Raw genomic sequence first — 18271 nt, forward strand, 5'->3', positions numbered from 1 at the left:
GAGGCAGGAGAAATTGAATTGATTGTTGGTAGCAAAAAGCCAAAGGCAGTGGCAATGGGAAAAGAAACAAAGGTCATGTCTAGAGCAGGTGTGAACGGCAAAAATCTATGTTAGACAAAAGCGAAAAAAAAAACGAGAATCCAAACCAAAACCTGCAAGGATAGAACAGAACAAGGGCTGGAGATTTAGCAAAAACGGGAATTGCTGGCAAGTTCTGAGAAAGGGTCAATGGCCGTGGAATGTGAAGGCTGATTTCTCCCCACAGATGCTGCCAGACCAACTGAGTTTTTTTTTTCTCAGTGATTTCTGTTTCTCAGCCTCTGTAGTTCTTTTGGTTTTGAACCGAGATGACTGAGTTTGTCGATGCCCCTCAGGGTTTGGAGTAGATCTGTAGCTCGGGTTGTGGGTGTTGAGGTTGGTTGGCTCGCCGAGCTGGTTTGTGTTCCACAGATGCCTCTGTTGCTCTCAAGGCCACAAGATCCCTAATTGAAAGGTGGAACGCCGTTTCTCGACGTGACAATGTTCAGTCCAGTCGCATTAATGTTTTAAGACAAGCATGAATCTGGACGAACACAGCAGACCAAGCAGCATCCCAGGAGCACAAAAGCCGACGTCTTGGGCCTAGACCACCCCCCCCCCTCCACCAGAGAGGGACCTCCTCTCTGATGAAGGTCCAGGCCTGAAATGCTAGCCCCCGTGCAGCCCCCACCCCCAAGATGCTGCCCGGCGCGATGCGCCCATCCAGCCCCACACCCCGCCATCTTGGACTCTCCAGCATCTGCAGTCCCCATCATCTCAGTTCTGATCATTAATGTTCTAAGACTACTTTTGTGAATGGCGATGACAATAATGAATCAGGTCGAATGGCAGCAGCTCCAAGTCCACAGGCAGGGTATGGTTTGCCATTGGGCAATTCAATTTGTACGTTTCCTAGAGGAAAGGCTATAGAATTTACCGAACAATGGAAAAACTGCAAGAATAGATTCTCAACTCTGAACCCAAATTCCACCTTCAAATATTGTGTCAAACAAAAGCAAAAAGAAAAACAAATCTGCACGAATATGCAAGCTACATGCACTCAGTCCTTGTTCAGCTCCTACTCAGTCTTTCAAATGATGATTTGACTGCAACACCAAATCAGCATTCCTGTGTAAACAGAAAACCTTTCACCCACTGTCTTAATGAGACCCTACGGAGCTTGGTCTTAAAAGTATTCAAGGACTCTGCTGCCGCCACCTTTTCAGGAAGGGAGCTCAAAAGACTCAGAAGCCTCAGAAAATAATGATCAGAGATTTCGGGAACTGCAGGTGCCGTAGAATCCGAGATAACAAAGTGTGGAGCTGGATCAACACAGCAGGCCAAGCAGCATCTGTGGATCCCTATCCCCTCCCTACCTCCCCTCCACCCATCATCTTCTCTATCCATCTTCAGTCTGCCTCCCCCTCTCTCCCTATTTCAGAACCGTCTCCCCATGCCCATTTTCTGAAGGAGGGTCTAGGCCCAAAACTATTGCGTCAGCTTTTGTGCTCCTAAGATACTGCTTGGCCTGCTGTGTTCATCCAGCTCCACACTTTGTTACCTCAGAAAATAATCCCTGCTTTAAGTGGATGATTCTTGATTTTTAAAGCAGTGGCCCTTGTTTTAGCTCCCTCCCCCACCCCCTCCAAGAGGGGGCATATTCTCCACATCAAACATCAAGGCAAAGCTACTGCAGATTGGAAATAAACACAGAATCCTGCAGAAACTCAGGTCAAGCAGCACCTGCTGAGTCAAGAGCCCAGTATGACTTTTCTTCATAACTCTTCACATCTACCCTGTCAAGACCCCTGAGGGGCTTGTGCTTCAAATCAATTTGCCTCTCACTCTTCTAAACTCTATCAGACGCAAGCCTGGTCTGTTCAACGTCTCCTCAAAATGCAATCCATCCATTCCAGGTAACTTTCTCTGAATTGGCTCTAACAATCCTTTGTCATCTAATGTGATAAATACTATGTGCAATCTTCCAGATGTGACTGTAGAAGCTGGAATGCTAAAATTTAAAAAATAAACACATAAAAATGCCAAAAATACTCCATGTCAGCCAGCATCTGTGGAGGCCAGCACTGCCCATCTCTAAATATTGTATACCTTGTCACTCTGCACAGGGATCTGGCTACTAACCAGATTTGTTTTATTGTCCCCAAAAAGAAACATTCCAAGAACTGATTATTTGCAGAGAGAGGTGCAGCAGCCAGAGCACGGCTCAGATCCACAAACAGCAATGGTGGTTGAGGGCAATTAATGATTGGGACACCCCGGACAGCAGATAGAATATTGGTCACATCTACGGCAATGCCACATTTAAGTGAATCACTGCTTGCCTCCAAATCTGATTACATTGGAAAATCTGACACCCAATGTCTGCTTCTTTCATTTATTGCTATTTGTTTCTCTGGCCTTTTATTGAACTGGCTGAATATACAGCAAGTGAGTGATATGTGGCAACTGGTTCAGTATTGTTTTTGTGTAGACCTGTACCAGCACCCATATCCTGACCCAAAAAAAAGCACCCTGATTTATCGTCACACTTACCTGGGTACAGTGAAAAGTATTGTTTTGCAAGCAGTGCGGGCAGATCATACCATACAAAGTGCATTAGGGTAATAGAACAGAGCGAGGAATACCATGTTACACGAGCTCGCACAAAAAGCAAGATCAATATTAAACTTGAGGTCCATTTAGAAGCGGTTCTTCAGCTTGTTGATGCATGTGTTTAAGCTTTTGCACCTTCTCCCTGGCAGACAAGGTTGGAAGAGGTTATAACCAGGATGGGAGGGGTCGTTGATGATGTTGGCTGCCTTTCCGGGGCATCAAGAAGTGTAGGTGCAGTCAATGCACAGGAGATTAATTTGAGAGATGGTCAGCTGTGTTCACAACTCTAGTTTTTTTTTAAAAAGATGGTCCTGCCGAAACAGTTGTTGTGCCAGGCTCTGATGCATCCAGATAGAATGCTTTCTACTCTATAGAAGTTGGTGAGGGTCCTTATGGTCAAATTTCTTTAGCCTCCTGAGGAAGAGAGAGAGGTTTGTGTGCCTTCTTGATGTTGCTTACTTAAGCAACTGAAAAACATTTTGAAATAAATCTTTCCTCCCAGCTGTAACCCTCTGGCAAAAGCAATTGCTTCCAAAGAGAATGTGACTAAATAAGAAAGGCAGAAAATGTGCAAGTTTTTGTGCTACTACGTACAGGAAAAGTTCAAACCAAAATTCGAGTGAGTACAATGTGCTCCGAAAAGCCATGTGAAACACTGTAGGTATGCAATATAACCCACAAAATCTGTAGCTAGGTTTTTCAGTCTCAGCTTGCAAAGAACACCACCTGAAGCACCGATAGTAATCGGTATGTCAACTAATAAAGTGTCTTTACACATTGATGTTTTCCCCAAAGCCTTCACACCACATTTAGTGAGAGAATATACTGTCTCTCTTTCCTGTATTGAGAGGTACTAAGTGATTTAGTGTATACAATTCTATTATTTAGTGAAAATTTGGGGGATGTCAAACATATGATCATCAAAATTCTTCACGACAACTTGTATTACCCTCTATATTAGGCACTGGATACCTACATCATGAATTTAAAAAGGTGATAAAGCAACTACAATTATATCTCAAACACAACACACATTAAATGCGTGGAACAGTCATAGAATCAGAAGTGTACACAGCATGGAAACAGGTCCTTCGGCCCAACTCTCCCATGCCAATTAGGTTTCCCAAACTATGTCTTCGTCTGGCCGATATCACTCTAAAGCTTCCCTTTCCATTTACTTGACTAAATTAAGTTTAAAAAGACTGAACGATGCTGTGATCAGATGATATCTGTCAATGAAAATGCTTGATTATACTGAGTAATCCTAAGGAGACTGTGCCATATGCTTCCAGTATAGCCAGTTATTTCTAAAATTAATTATCCATTTCTGCAGGACCAGTACTATGACTTGGCAAATGTTCCGTCCAAACAGGGGTCTCAATCTAGCAATGCTGCCAGGTAGAGAACTCCAAAAACTGGACCAAGTCTTTTATGTATTTTGAATGGTATAGATACAAACAGATGGCATCTGCAATTTTTTCCTCATGGCCAAAAATCACAAAACAACATTTCAAATTCAGAATATCATGTGAACAGCTTCAATCTTTAAGCCTACTGTATTTTTCAATGCATAAAGACAAGACAACAGCAATACAGCCATTTCAGAAATGCATTATTCTATATCCAATATATATCATATTATTCTTAAAAGTGTGGAAGCAGGCCATTCGACCTATTGGGTCCACACCAGCCCTCCAAACAGCAGCCCACCCAGATCCACCCCTTACCCTATACCTGTAACCCTTCTTTTCTCATGTCCAATCCACCTAGCCTGTACACTCCTGCACATGTCTGTAATTCAAAGAAGTTACTGAACTAGAAAGAGTAAAATGTTTCTACCCAATGAGAATTTATCAGAACTGTTTGCTCGTTTCTGTTTCCACCAGGTGTTAGGTATTTCTAGCATTTGCAGTTTGTATTTCAGTTCCCACCGTCTGCAGTATTGTGTTTTGATACTGGAGTTGAACTTGTCAGCAAAAGTCAAATCAAGAAACCTAGAATTGTGAATTTAAAAATCTTCAAATTCAGATAGATGGTATGGATTCGACACCAAGTTTAGAGGAGGGCAGAAATATGCAAACTGCATATATAAGGGACCACTCCAACATTGCAAAACGGTCTGCACCTCCAATCAAGAGCAAGATAGGTGAGATCAACATAGTCTGAGGGTCTGCTTTACCAAAGTCCAGGACAAAAAAAAATTATGATTTGCTTTGTTCATCTGTAGCTATGTTCTTGTGGGCTATCTTGGGGGTCTAGAAAGGCCAAGATATATAGTTGCTGAGATGGAACAAATCCTTTAACACTATGACTTACACTCCTGATGAAGAAATGGTATGAATAGACACAGCCCGAAGTCAGTGACGGCTAATTACGGAGGGAATTCCTGTGGATTGGACATCCCTTATCAATTCCCTGTCATTTCTTTCCTATTGGTCACAAAGAGAACATCCAGCAAAATGAAACAACAGGTTCTGTTCTTTTTCCTTGAAAAAAATTTTACACAGTGGTCACGAGTTAGATTCCAAATTTCAACATGCCAGACGTCCCTCAGCAGTATTCATAACAAGTTTAAGGTTCTAGTTTGTTAAAACAGGTGTATTGCTCCATGGAACACACAACATATTCTGCTCCTGCTGAAAAACTGTCATGCATTAGGTTCAACCATTCTTCATTCTCAATGGTTGCTCAGGACACTTACTGATCAGCTCACAATCTCTCAAACTTGTTTGTATCTTGGTACCATTGATAATTTTTTCCCTTCATGCATTCAGACCCTTCAAGTTACTGACACAGATTAGAAGTCAAGGCTCCAGCGCTGCGCCCCTCGGTGTTTACAGTCTGTCATTGATAGACACCCACCTATGTTTACTTTCTACTTCCTGTTAGCTAACTAATCCGTATCCATGCTGATGTTACCAAGACTATGAGCTCCTACAAAGACATACAGCACAGAAACAGACCATTCAGTCCAACCAGTCCATGCTGAACATAATCCCAAACTAAACTAGTCCCACCTGCCTGCTCTCAGCCCATATCCCTCCAAGCCTTTCCTATTCAAGTACTCATCCAAGTGTCTTTTAAAAGTTGTAACTGTGCCCTCATCCATTACTTCTCAACCCTTGATGTAACACCTCATTAAAAGCCCTTGTTAATCCAAGTATTCCATATCTGCATGTTCTCCTTTAACCAGCTTGCTCATTACTGTCTAAGAACTCTAAGTTGCTAAGTACAAATTTCCCTTTCACAAAAGCAGGCCAGACATTCAGGTGCCCACAAGACGTAGAGGTAGAAAGTGATCGCTCAGCCCATTGGGGTTTTGCTGTGCTACTCAACAAGAGCAGGGCTGATTGGGTTTGGGGTCTCAGTCAGAAATTCAGCTTTCACTGATTGTGTCAGAGCACATGTCAAACTGCAGAGTCTACAATAGAATCTGGTGTAGGGCTCTTGTGGTGTAGTGGTTGTGTCACTGCCTCTGGACTAACAGGTCTTGGTTTATGTTCGAGATAATGGGGACTGCAGATGCTGGAGAATTCGAGATAACAAAGTGTGGAGCTGGATGAACACAGCAGGCCAAGTTGCATCTCAGGAGCACAGAAGCTGACGTTTCGAGCCTAGACACTTCATCAGAAAAAGGGGCTGGGGAGAGGGTGCTAAATAAATAGGCAGAGAGGGGGAGGTGGATTGAAGGTGGATAGAGAAGGTGATGAGTGGAGAGGAGACAGGCAAGTTAAAGGGGCGGGGATGAAGCCTGTATACGTGAATGTAGGTAGGGAGGTGATAGGTCAGTCCGGGGGGGGGGGGGGGGGGGGGGGAATGAGGTTAGGAGGTAGGGAATGGAGGTATGGCTTGAGGTGGGAGGGAGGGGATAGGTGAGAGGAAGAACAGGTTAAGGAGGCGGGGATGAGCTGGACTGGTTTATGTCCCACCTGCTCTGGAGGTGTGTATTATCACCATCTCAACATGTCGGGTTAGACAAATAGGTTAAATTTTAAAAACTTTCTGGCCAATGTTATTAAGATATTGATTAGCCACCATTAACAAATGTTAGAACAAGATCAAGGGTCTGAACACTTCTGTTCCTATAACCAGAGATAGTAGGAACTACCAAGGGTCTCGACCTGAAACGCCAACTTCCCTGCTCCTCTGATGCTGCTTGGCCTGCTGTGTTCACCCAGCTTCACACCATGTTCCTATAACCTCCTCCATAACTCTAATAGACAACTGCAAAACATTTAGGAAATAAACTCCTCCTTAGCCATTCTACCTGAAGCTGCAATGAGTGTTTGGAAGCAACGTTGAATTTTAGGCGATTCCCTCAAATTCAGAGTCTCTACCTGAATAGTGTAGATACCAGCCGAATGCTACAATCAGTGAGCCAGCGGGAGAGTCCGTGTGTTTAAAACGGATGCCAGTGTCTAAATCTGAAGCTAAACCAGAAGTAGGGACTGCATTACTTTAAGGACTTGGCTCTATGAATTTCAGAAGAAATTCTGTGCTGAAGTAAATACTCTTTTGCACCAGAAATTAAAACTTTTAGCTAGTTAGGTGACCAGCAGTCACATCCATCAACAGGCTTTTAGCCATATTCGCCTCTATATATTATATTGCAGACAAATGACATTGCCTCCATCGTGAGGCACACTCCTTTTCTCCAGATGCACATCTTCCTACCATCTGTCAACACTTGGCCAAGATGTCCAAGTTAATTAATCACCAGAGGGATGAGTATTTAAGAAATAGGGGCAACTAAACAATTGAATATCTAGCAGGGATTTCAATAGGATATTTCTTTCTCCATTTCTAAAGATGTTCTGCAGAAAAACAAATGTTTGGGTGAGCAAAGACAGCCAAGCTTAGTTGAAAATCCAAAACGTGTTGGCCAGGTTGGAGGGTTTCAGCTATAGGGAGAGGCTGAACAGACTAGGACTATTTTCCCTGGAGTGTCAGAGGGTGAGGGGTGACTTTATAAAATCATACAGGGCATGGATAGGGTGAACAGCCAAGGTATTTTACCCAGGGTAGGGGAGGCCAAAACTAGACGGCATAGATTTAAGGAGAGAGGGAAAAGATTTAAAAAGGGACCCAAGGGGCAACTTTTTCATGCAGAGAGGGTGGTACGCACACTGACTGAGCTGCTAGAGGAAGTGGAAGATTCAAGTACAAAAACAATATTTAAAAGGCGTCCGGATGAGCATATGAATACAAAGGGCTTAAGAGGGATGTGGGCCAAATGTTGGCATCTGAGACTAGATTAGGGGGTGGCTCAGTGATTAGCACTGCTGGCACACAGCGCCAGGGACCCAGGTTCGATTCCAGCCTTGGCAACTGACTGTGGGGAGTTTGCATGTTCTGTCTGTATCTGCGTGGATCTCATCCGGGTGCCCCGGTAAGCTCCCCCAGTCCAGGGTTGTTCGGGTGCTCCGGTTTCCTCCCCCAGTCCAAGGTTGGGCAGCCTAGGTGGACTGGCCATGCTGAGTTGGCCGTGGGGTTGTGCAGGATAGGTGGATTAGCCATAGCAAATATGAGGTTACAGGGATTGGGGTGTGGACTCATGGGCCAAATGGCCTGCTCCCACACTGCAAGGATTCCATGATATTTGCAGTAAGGGGCAAGGCAGACATTACAGTCTGCTCCCACTGAGTTTATCTCAGTCACTAAATGTCCTTCACACTCCTGTTTAATAATTAACAAGCTTAGCTATTAGAGTCTGGTAAACCATACTAAGCTTAGTTTTTACCAATTTGAAGTGAATGATGTGGTAAGGTATGGGTATGTGTGTGTCCAATGATATCAGCCCATCCTTTAATAATTAATTCAGCAATGTTTTATCTCAAAAGGTATCTATTTTAGTTCCCTGCTATCAGAAACCACATCATAAAAAGAAACAATAAGTGAGTTAACAATATAAGGGATTGTATATTAAGATGAAGCAAGAATATAAATGCAACGCTTTCAAACTGAAAGACGGTTCAAAAAAAGTAGTGAAGCGAAGGTGCAAATTCTGCTGAGTCAGATGGCCCGAAAACCTCAAGATGGTCGGTGCTCAGTGTGGATGTAGTAATAACAAATTTAAAGAGAATACTGGGCACAGTGGCTGTGAATTTGCGAAGACATCATTCACTCTTAAAAAGGAGCTGCCATGGTCTAGTATCTGTACATTAATACTCTCCAAACAACTACAACAGGCTTCAAACCTCAGCATAGAACATAGACATAGAAAAGTACAGCACAGTACAGGCCCTTCGGCCCATGATGCTGTGCCGTGGAATAATCCTTATCCAAAAGGAAAATAACCTAACCTATGTTCCCCTCAATTCACTGCTGTCCATGTGCATGCCCAGCAGTCACTTAAATGTCACTAATGACTCCGCTCCACGACTACCACTGGCAAACTATTCCATGCGCTCACAACTCTCTGGGTGAAGAACCTCCCCCTGACATCTCCTCTATACCTTCCTCCGAACACCTTAAAACTATGACCCCCTCATGGCAGTCAATCTTGCCCTGGGGAAAAAAGTCTCCGGCTAACGACTCTATCCATGCCTCTCATTACCTTGTACACCTCGATCAGGTCACCTCTCTGCCTCCTTCTCTCCGGAGAGAAAAGTCCGAGCTCAGTCAACCTCTCCTCGTAAGACAAGCCCTCCAGTCCAGGCAGCATCCTGGTAAACCTCCTTTGCACCCTCTCCAAAGCCTCCACATCTTTCCTATAATAGGACGACCAGAACTGGGCGCAATATTCCAAGTGTGGTCTCACCAGGGTTTTGTAGAGCTGGAGCATAACCTCGCGGTTCTTAAACTCAATCCCCCTGTTAATAAAAGCCAAAACACCATATGCTTTCTTAACAATCTTATCCACCTGGGTGGCAACTTTGAGGGAGCTATGCACTTGAACACCAAGATCTCGCTGTTCCTCCACACTGCCGAGAATCCTGCCTTTAATCCTATATTCAGCATTTAAGTTCGACCTTCCAAAATGCATCACTTCACATTTATCCAGTTGAACTCCATCTGCCACTTCCCAGCCCACAGACAGAAATCAGGGCAATTCCACTGAGGAAGTTCAACGTTTTGTGGGGAGGTGGTGGTTTGTTGTTTAACCTGCACCATCCATGTAGGTGATCCATACTCATCAGAGAAACCGAAATCTCAAAATTCAGTTGGCACCAACTTTTTAAAAGTCTGAACGACAGGAAAAACTGTGCTGGAAGAGAAGGACCAGAAGTGGTCTTCTTTTCCAGCTCTACCTAATGGGGCAGGGGCATAAAAAAGCCAGGTACTGTGGAAGCAAGGAGAACAGAAATAAAACACAAAAAAGTATGCTGGAGAAACTCAGCAGATCTGGTGAAATCTGTAGATACAGGGTCAGAGTTAACGTTGAGTCCAATATAACTTCTTTGGAACAAACCATCTCCACAGGTGCTGTCAAGTGTGCTGAGTTTCTCCAGCATTCTCTGAAAGCTTTACAAACAAATTGCCTGAAACTAAGGTAACATGGTGTGAAGCTGGATGAACACAGCAGGCCAAGCAGCATCTCAGGAGAAGGAACGCTGACAATTTGGGTCAAGACCCTTCTTCAGAAATGGGTGTGGGGAAGGGGGGTTCTGAAATAAGTGGGGGGGGGGGGGGGGGGGGGGGAAGGTGAATAGAAGATGAATAAAAGGAGAATATAGGGAGAGAGGAGCCAGACAGGTCAAAGAGGCAGGGATGGAGCCAGTAAAGGTGAGAGAGAGTGTAGGTGGGGAGTTAGGGAAGGTATAGGTCGGTCTAGGGAGGATGGACAGGTTAATTGGGAGGGATGAGGTTAGTGGGTAGGAGATGGGGCTTGAGGTGGGAGGAATGGTTAGGGAGGCAGGGACAAGCTGGACTGGTTTTGGGATCGGTCAGGGGAGGGGAGATTTTGAAGCTTGTGAAGTCCACATCGGAACCCTGCAGTTCGAGGATATCAGAGCAATATATGAGATGCAGTTCCTGCGACCTTCGGGTGGCATCGTTGTGGCAATGTAGGAGGCCCAAGATGAACTTGTCCCTCCTGACGTAACCGTCCTCCCTGGACCCGACCTATCCCCTCCCTAACTCCCCACTTACATTCACCTTTACTGGCTCCAACCCCACCTCTGACTAGTCTGTCTCCTCTCCACCCATCTTCTCCTTTATCCATTTTCTATCCGCCCCCCCCCCCCCCCCCAACCATTTATTTCAGAACCCCCATCCCCTCTCTCATTTCTGAAGGGTCTAGGCCCGAAATGTCAGCTTTCCTGGTTGGCCTGCTGTGTTCATCCAGCTCTACTTCTTGTTATCTCATTCTCCAGCATTGGCAGTTCCTACTATCTCTCTAGCCTGAAAACTACGGACCTGATATGTGTGTGAACCCAGCTCAGCAAAAGGCCCAAGCCTGATGAAATGTGACAGAAATGGAAATGATGGCCAAACAGGACCATGACTTAAAAGGGCAAGACAGGAAGAGGGCAACTGCTCACCTCTTGAATGAAGACAGACATCTTCTGTAAAAGAAGAGATTAAAAAAACTTCTAAACCGGGCAGCATGGTGGCTGAGTGGTTTGCACTGCTGCCTCATAGTGCCAGGGACCAGGTTCGATTCCACCCTCAGGTGACTGTGCAAACTCCACACAGATAGATTTTCTCCCTACATCGGCATGGGTTTCCTCCAGCTCCTCCCGTTTCCTTCCAAAGATGTTCAGGTTAGGTGGGGTGGCCATGTCAAATTATCCATAGTGTCCAGGGATAGAACACAGAACATAGAATCCATACAGTGTGGAAAAGGCCCTTCAGCCCAACATGTCCAAACCGACCACCAACTGAGACCCATCCCCTTATAACCCACCTAAGCTACACATCCCTAAACACCACGGGCAATTTAGCATGGTTATGCTGGCTAGGTGGATTAGCTATGGGAAATGCAGGGTTACAGGATAAGGGTTTGGGGGGTGGGGGGGCGCTAAGTGGATCTGGGTGGCATGTTCATCAGAATGTTCATCAGAAGGTTGGTGTAGACTCAACCAGCCCACTTCCACTGTAGGGATTCTGCGATTCTACTTAAAAAAAAAAAGGGAAAAAGTAGAAAGTGGAAAATACATATTCTCTAAAAACTTTTCGAATGACAATTTTGTTATTACATGTCCAGGAGTGCCAAGCATGAACTTTTCTATCAGAACATCCTCACATAATTCAGTTTATGTCGCTAACCACCGCAGGCATGTCTCATCTGGAAGCGATCTGACCCCTTGTATCCGTACTAGTTTCGGAAAGAGCCACCCAGCTCTTCCCAATGTCCATAGCCACATGACTAAAATCCAGCTTACTGTTTAAATCTTCGACAGAATCTACTTCCACTCTTTCAGGTAGCACATTTCCAATCGTAACAACTCTGGGCTAATAAAGACATTTCACTCCTAGCTGTGTTACTGCGTCTTGAAATTGTGACCCTTAGCTACTGACATACCAACTGGTGGAATCAGATTGTGCTTTTTTCACCCCAGTCAAACTTGTTCACAATTTTGAATACCTCAATAAAAAAGGTCACTAGTCTGCTCCAAGGAGAGCAAGCCGGATTTCTCCGATATTTGCTTGTATCTAAAAATGAGGTTAAGAAGGAAGATTCCTTCTTAACCCCATTTTCTGATGAAGGGTCTAGGCCAGAAACGTCATGCTTTTGTGCTCCTGAGATGCTGCTTGGCCTGCTGTGTTCATCCAGCCTCACACTTTGTTATCCACTAAAATAACCTTACTGGTAAAAGCGATTTAGCTTTACAATGTGGATCTTTAAGAGGAGGACAAGGGTCTCTCTTGCTCCTATGAGTTTATCCTCTTCCCATGTTCACTGCTGATGCAAAACTTAAACAGGGAGATACACTGCCCAAACTGCTGCACAGCTTGCTTTCTCACTGATCACAAACTTGGTGTGGAGTTGATCACTTCCAGATGAGACATGCCTGCGGTGGTCTAACAGAAGGAAATGTCCCAGCAATTCACTCCAGCATTCCCAACAAGGTGAAAATTGATGTGGAGAAGCCAAATTCTGTAAAACATGTGGGATATTTAAAATTAGAGCATCAGTGATCAACTGCGGCTAGCTATGTATTGAAAGTGCTCCAACAGTTCATCTCCAAGGCCATTCTTCATGGGTGAGCTGAGACAAGCTGTGCAGCGTGATTTGGACAAGCACAAGATATGATTGCTAAGCCATAACTCACCCAATGTCTACACAAATTGGATTGCTGGAAGGTCTAGGGGTCACTCGAGAGGAATCAGGAGCAAGAACATGAACTGAATTTTCTTCCTTTCCCTTCCCAGCAAATGACAGGAAGGTCAACTGGCTGATCACTTCTTTGTTAGTCTCACCAGGGAAAAATTCACCCACTTTCTCATGAAACATTCTCCTGGCTTCTTGTCAAAGATACTTCCTTCAGGCATTTTCTATACTGACACATGTTTAAGGCATAGCCACTATCTGGTTCAAACTGGTTGGCAGTAATACAGTAGAACAGTAAAGCAGTTTTCTATGTAGTGGAGAGATATTGCCGAATTCTGGTGCTGAGGGAGGCAATAAGGGCTGCGGATGCTGGAAGCCAGAGTCTACAGGGTGGAAAAGCACAGCAGGTCAGACAGTCTCTGAACAGCAGGAAAGTCAATGTTTTGGGCTGAAAGCCTTCGCCAGGACTGACTTGCTGAGCATTTCCAGCCTCATGCTGATAAAGATCCTTCTGCACCAGGGCCTGAGTCCTAGTACACTAATCGCAAAGTTAGTATGCAGGTATAGGCGGGTGATCAGGACCACATTTATTGCGAGAGGAATCGCATACAAGAATCACTGAATTAATTATGGTACAGGAGGCCATTTAGTCCATTCACGTACTGGTCATTGACTTCAGGAAGCATACCCCTGCCTGCATCAACAGTGCTGAGATGGAAGCAGTGAGAGAGTCAAGTTCCTGGTAGTGACAAACAAACAAATCAGCCCTGGTCCACTGCAACAAAGCAATGGTCAAGAAAACAAAACACCACTTGAACTTCCTCAGGAGGCTAAAAGGAAATTCCACAAGTACTCACTCAATTTTATAGATGCGCCATAGAAAGCTTCCTATCTGGATGCATCACAGCATGGCTTGGCAACTACTGCTCCCAACGCCGCAAGAAACTGAAGAGTCATGAATACAGCTCAGTACATCAGGCAAACCAGCCTCCCATCCACTGACTCCATCTACACTTCCTGCTGCCTCGGGAAAGCAACCAACGAAGACACCTCCCATGCTAGTTACACTCTCTTCCATTGGACAAGTGATCAAAGTTTATATACACATACAGTAGATTCAAGAATAGTTTCTTCCCTGTTATCAGACATTTGAACAGACCTAAAATATTAATTCTGATCTGTCTCTCTGTTCTGTTACCTTGCTTTCACTGATTCTACTAACCAGTGCCAATCTTCTCCTTTTTCCCCCCCCCATATCCCTGCACGTCATTTATATTCAAATAATCATCCAATGCCCCTCAGATGCCTGAATCGAGCCTCCCTCCACCACAGTGAGGCAGTACATTCCTAATTACTTAGTGTGAAAATGTTCTCTCAAACCATCTTTGCTTCATTTCCACATCATTTTGAAATGTATTCCCACTCATTTCTCTTTCACAAGCCGAAACAACATTCCACCCCGCTCATATACCGTACCCGGCCTGCTCTCGATTTTGTAAGCCTCAGCAAAATCTCTCAACCTCCTCCTCTGTAAAGGGGAAACAGTCCCAACTTCTTTCAATCTATCCTCACTGAAGTTCCGCGTCACTTTTGCACTCTCTCCAATTCACTCATCTTTTCTATAAAAGATGGAGCCCACAACAACTGTACACTGTATTCCAGCCAAGTGCTTGTGGAGTTGAGGCTACAATCAGATCAACCAACAAGATTGCCCCTACTGCAGATGCCAGGTATCGGGAGAGCACAATGCTCACGTCAACAAGACGTCACTTCAGGTAAAAATAGCATCACCTCACAACACACACACACACACACACAAACTATAAAATATTACATAGAAACACAATCAAGTTTCCTCAAATGGTACAAAAAGCGTTGGTCAGTGCAGACAAAGTTGGACTGAAGGGTCTGTTCCTGTGCGATATAACCATGACTTGAGGGACTGAGTGGCCTACTCTTAAGTCTCGTGTTTCGACATTCACCGTGATACATCACATTTGATGCATGTGTTTCCAGCATCTAATGGTTTTCCACGACTAATGAGTGCATTTCAGACGTATTCCTAAATGGCTGTAAATGGACTTTAATCATTAACAAAAAAAAAAGCAGTGTTCAGCCCACTTCAACTTCCCTGGACCCAATCTCTAGCCTCAGCCTCAGAACATGAAGCTCGAATTTGCCTCCTCTTATTTATTGTGGGAACCCTGGTACTAATAGGTATCTCTCCATGGTCACTACAAGAATTTGGCTGATCCTGGAGATTGCCCCTACTGCAGATGCCATGTATCGGGAGAGCACAATGCTCATGTCAACAAGACGTCACTTCAGGTAAAAATAGCATCACCTCACAACACACACACACACAAACTATAAAATATTACAGAGAAACGGGATCTATCCAAAACAATCAAGTTTCCTTTCCTTCTGGTCATTGGGTCACAGAGCTGTGCAGCACGGAAACAGACCCTTCGGCCCAACTTTTGCGTGCCAAACAGATATCCTAAATTAATCTAGCACCATTTGGCTCATATCCCTCTATATCCTTCCTATTCATGTATCCATCTAAACATGTTTTAAATGATGTAATTGTAGCAGCCTCCACCACTTCCTCTGCCAGCCCATTCCATACATGCACCACCCTGCGAGGGGGGGGAAAAAATTACCCCTTAAGTCCCTTTTAAATCTTTCCCCTCTGGCTTGCAAACCTATGACCCTCTAGTCTTGGGCTCTCCTAGCCTGGGAAAAAGACCTTGTCTATTCACCCTATCCCTGCCCCTCATGATTTTCTAAGCTTCTATATGTCACCCCTCAGTCTCCAACACGCCAGGGAAAATAGTCCCAGCCTATTCAGCCTCTCCTTATAGCTTGAAACCTCCAACCCTGGCAAGTTCTTTCTACATCTTTTTCTGACCCTGTTAAGTTTCACAACATCCTTCCTGTAACAGGGAGACTAGAATTGAACACAGTATTCGAAAGTGGCCTAACTAATATCTGTACAGCCGCAACATGACCTCCCAACGCCTACACTCAATGCAATCATTAAAAAATGCAAACCTGCTTAAAAGCTATTGGAAATACTACAAAAGGTTTAGAAAAAAAAAAGGTTCCTTTTGCTGCTATGAAACACTCAATCCCTCCCAGCAGGAACCCATCAGAACCCAAGTCCAAAAAATCTTCAGCACATCATAACAGAAGCCAAGGTGTTTGGAATGTTCTACAGTGCACATGGCCAGAGTGTTTAACACCAGTAAATCACAGTTTATGAGCACAGAAGCCAGGATTCTGACTGCCTCTGTTGTGGAGAACAGAAGAGTAAGGACTTGCAAAGTTCTCTGGAATGAGGAGGGGACATTGTAATCCCACCAACAAAAATGCACAGACAGTCCACACCATCCAACCAATAAGCTAACGTGTACTAACCTGCCAAACTCAACAAGTGGGTTCAGACAGCAGCACAGACATTTCACTCAGCTACAAAACTTCAGGGTCACCTCCACTTCTCACCAAACAGGGGAAACTCATAACATCCATTGTCCAATGGTCAGATAGTCTTGTTCAAAAGATAAGAGATACCGGGAAAGCTTTATGAGACAAAAAGCAAAGTGATGGTTTTAACCTGTCACACCTGCACCCCTTCTAGTTACAATACAAATAAAAAGTTGGACTTGAAACATTACTTTGTTCTGCCCCCTTGAATGCTACAAAGCATTGCTAGCCAGGTATTTTATTTCGGATACCCAACATCTGCAGTACCGCACTTTTATTTTAGTGCTCACAATCCTGATGAGCAGTTTATGGAAGAATCAGAGATAGCAAGAACTACAGATGGAGTCGGAGACAATGCAGTGTGGATCTGGAAGAACACAGCAGGCCAGGCAACGCCAGTGAAGGAAAATCAACGTTTTGGGTCGGGACCCTTCCTGACCGGAAACGTCAATGTTCCTTCTGCTCTGGTGATGCCTGGGCTGCTGTGTTCCTCCAGCTCACACCGTGTTGCTGAGGAATCACAAATGATTCCAAGGATATTGTCATTATCTTCCAGGATAATGAAGGTTGAGCGAGGAATGTTGGCCTAGCCAATGGCATTCACATCCTGGGAACGAATCTGACTACAAATGCAACACAAATAAATATTTCAACAGGAACTCCGGCAGCAGAAACTAATGGTGAGGGACGGCATCAAGCAGAGGAACGCAGACAGCCAGCTAAGAGAGTATGCCCTGGAGCAAAAGGGCAGCTTTAGAAGATATACGCCTCAAAAAAAAAAAGGGGGGGGGGAAAGATACACACAAAAAACTTCCTCAAACTGATATAAACTACAGGCTTCATTGCAAAGAAACACTCCGCTTTCCTGGTTTCACGTTAATTCTCCATCATAGTTCATGCCGATGGAACAAACAACCCTGCTTCATGATCTTTGGGTTGTCTGTACACGTCATGGTTCCTGCCTGTTGGTACTCAGGGAAATTCAAATGCAGTCACTTGTGCTCAGTGAAAGATCTCAGAAGTTGATGGTGCAGGAGGCAATTCAGTGCATCGGGTTTGCAGCAGTTTGTTAAATGAGAAAACTTCTGCTTTGTCACATCCCCACGCATGTTATTCCTATCCAAATAATCATCCAAACCTCCTCTCAAATAGCTCAAATTGAACCTACTTCCACCACATTTCCAGGCAGTGCATTCCAATTCTTAACTACTCACCAAGCAGAGAAAACAAATTTGTCATTTCCTCCTTGCTTCTTTTGCAAATAAAGCAGCGTATAATCTGACTTCAGTCTCGAGCTAAGAAATTCTGGTGGTCATACAGGGGCTAGATTTCCCAAGCCTTAACACAACAACTACCCACTCTCAGTGGATAATAGGACCTATGTAGCAGTGATCCCGATGTTGTAGAAATGTTCACACTTCCACGCCAGCAACAACTTCACCCATGTCCTTGCCAAATCTCTGTACATAATGATATCCTTTCCAGGATCCTCATTGGCAGTGACAAGTTGGTGTAAATTGGAAAATCCCTGTCTCTTACTTTCCCCCCCCCCCCCTCTATTTATAGCCAGAGGTTCAGGTCAGATTTATGGCATCGATCTGATATTTCTCACGTCACATTTTTAAAAAAGTGTTGCCACTGATTTCAAAGAGAAAAGTCATTTTCTTTCAACTTTCAAGACTTCATTAATATTCACACTCCTAAAGCAGACAGCTTATGTAGAATTGGTGCCAGTGTGCGTTGTCACTCATTCTTGCCATTCTCTGGGCACTTGCTAATACTCGAAGTCTGATGCTCTCCAACAAACCCATGAAGGGATCTTTGTATGACTAAAGACTGCATTATGTTGATTTGGCATGTGATCCAACAGGCACTTGTAATGCCCCATCTGCAAGAAGGTTGGAAAAGTCAGTGGAATATGCTGCACATACAGATGGC

At 44.4% G+C, this 18271-nt stretch overlaps 1 protein-coding gene across 1 annotated transcript in view; it reads right to left on the reverse strand.

Moving 5' to 3' along the window:
- The window catches only part of rhbdf1a (rhomboid 5 homolog 1a (Drosophila)), a 320599-nt gene that overhangs the window by 275941 nt on the left and 26387 nt on the right, over positions 1–18271 (reverse strand). The window lies entirely within an intron of this gene.

Source organism: Stegostoma tigrinum, chromosome 23 (genome assembly GCF_030684315.1).
Source record: "Stegostoma tigrinum isolate sSteTig4 chromosome 23, sSteTig4.hap1, whole genome shotgun sequence".
Classification (NCBI taxonomy): Eukaryota; Metazoa; Chordata; class Chondrichthyes; order Orectolobiformes; family Stegostomatidae; genus Stegostoma; species Stegostoma tigrinum.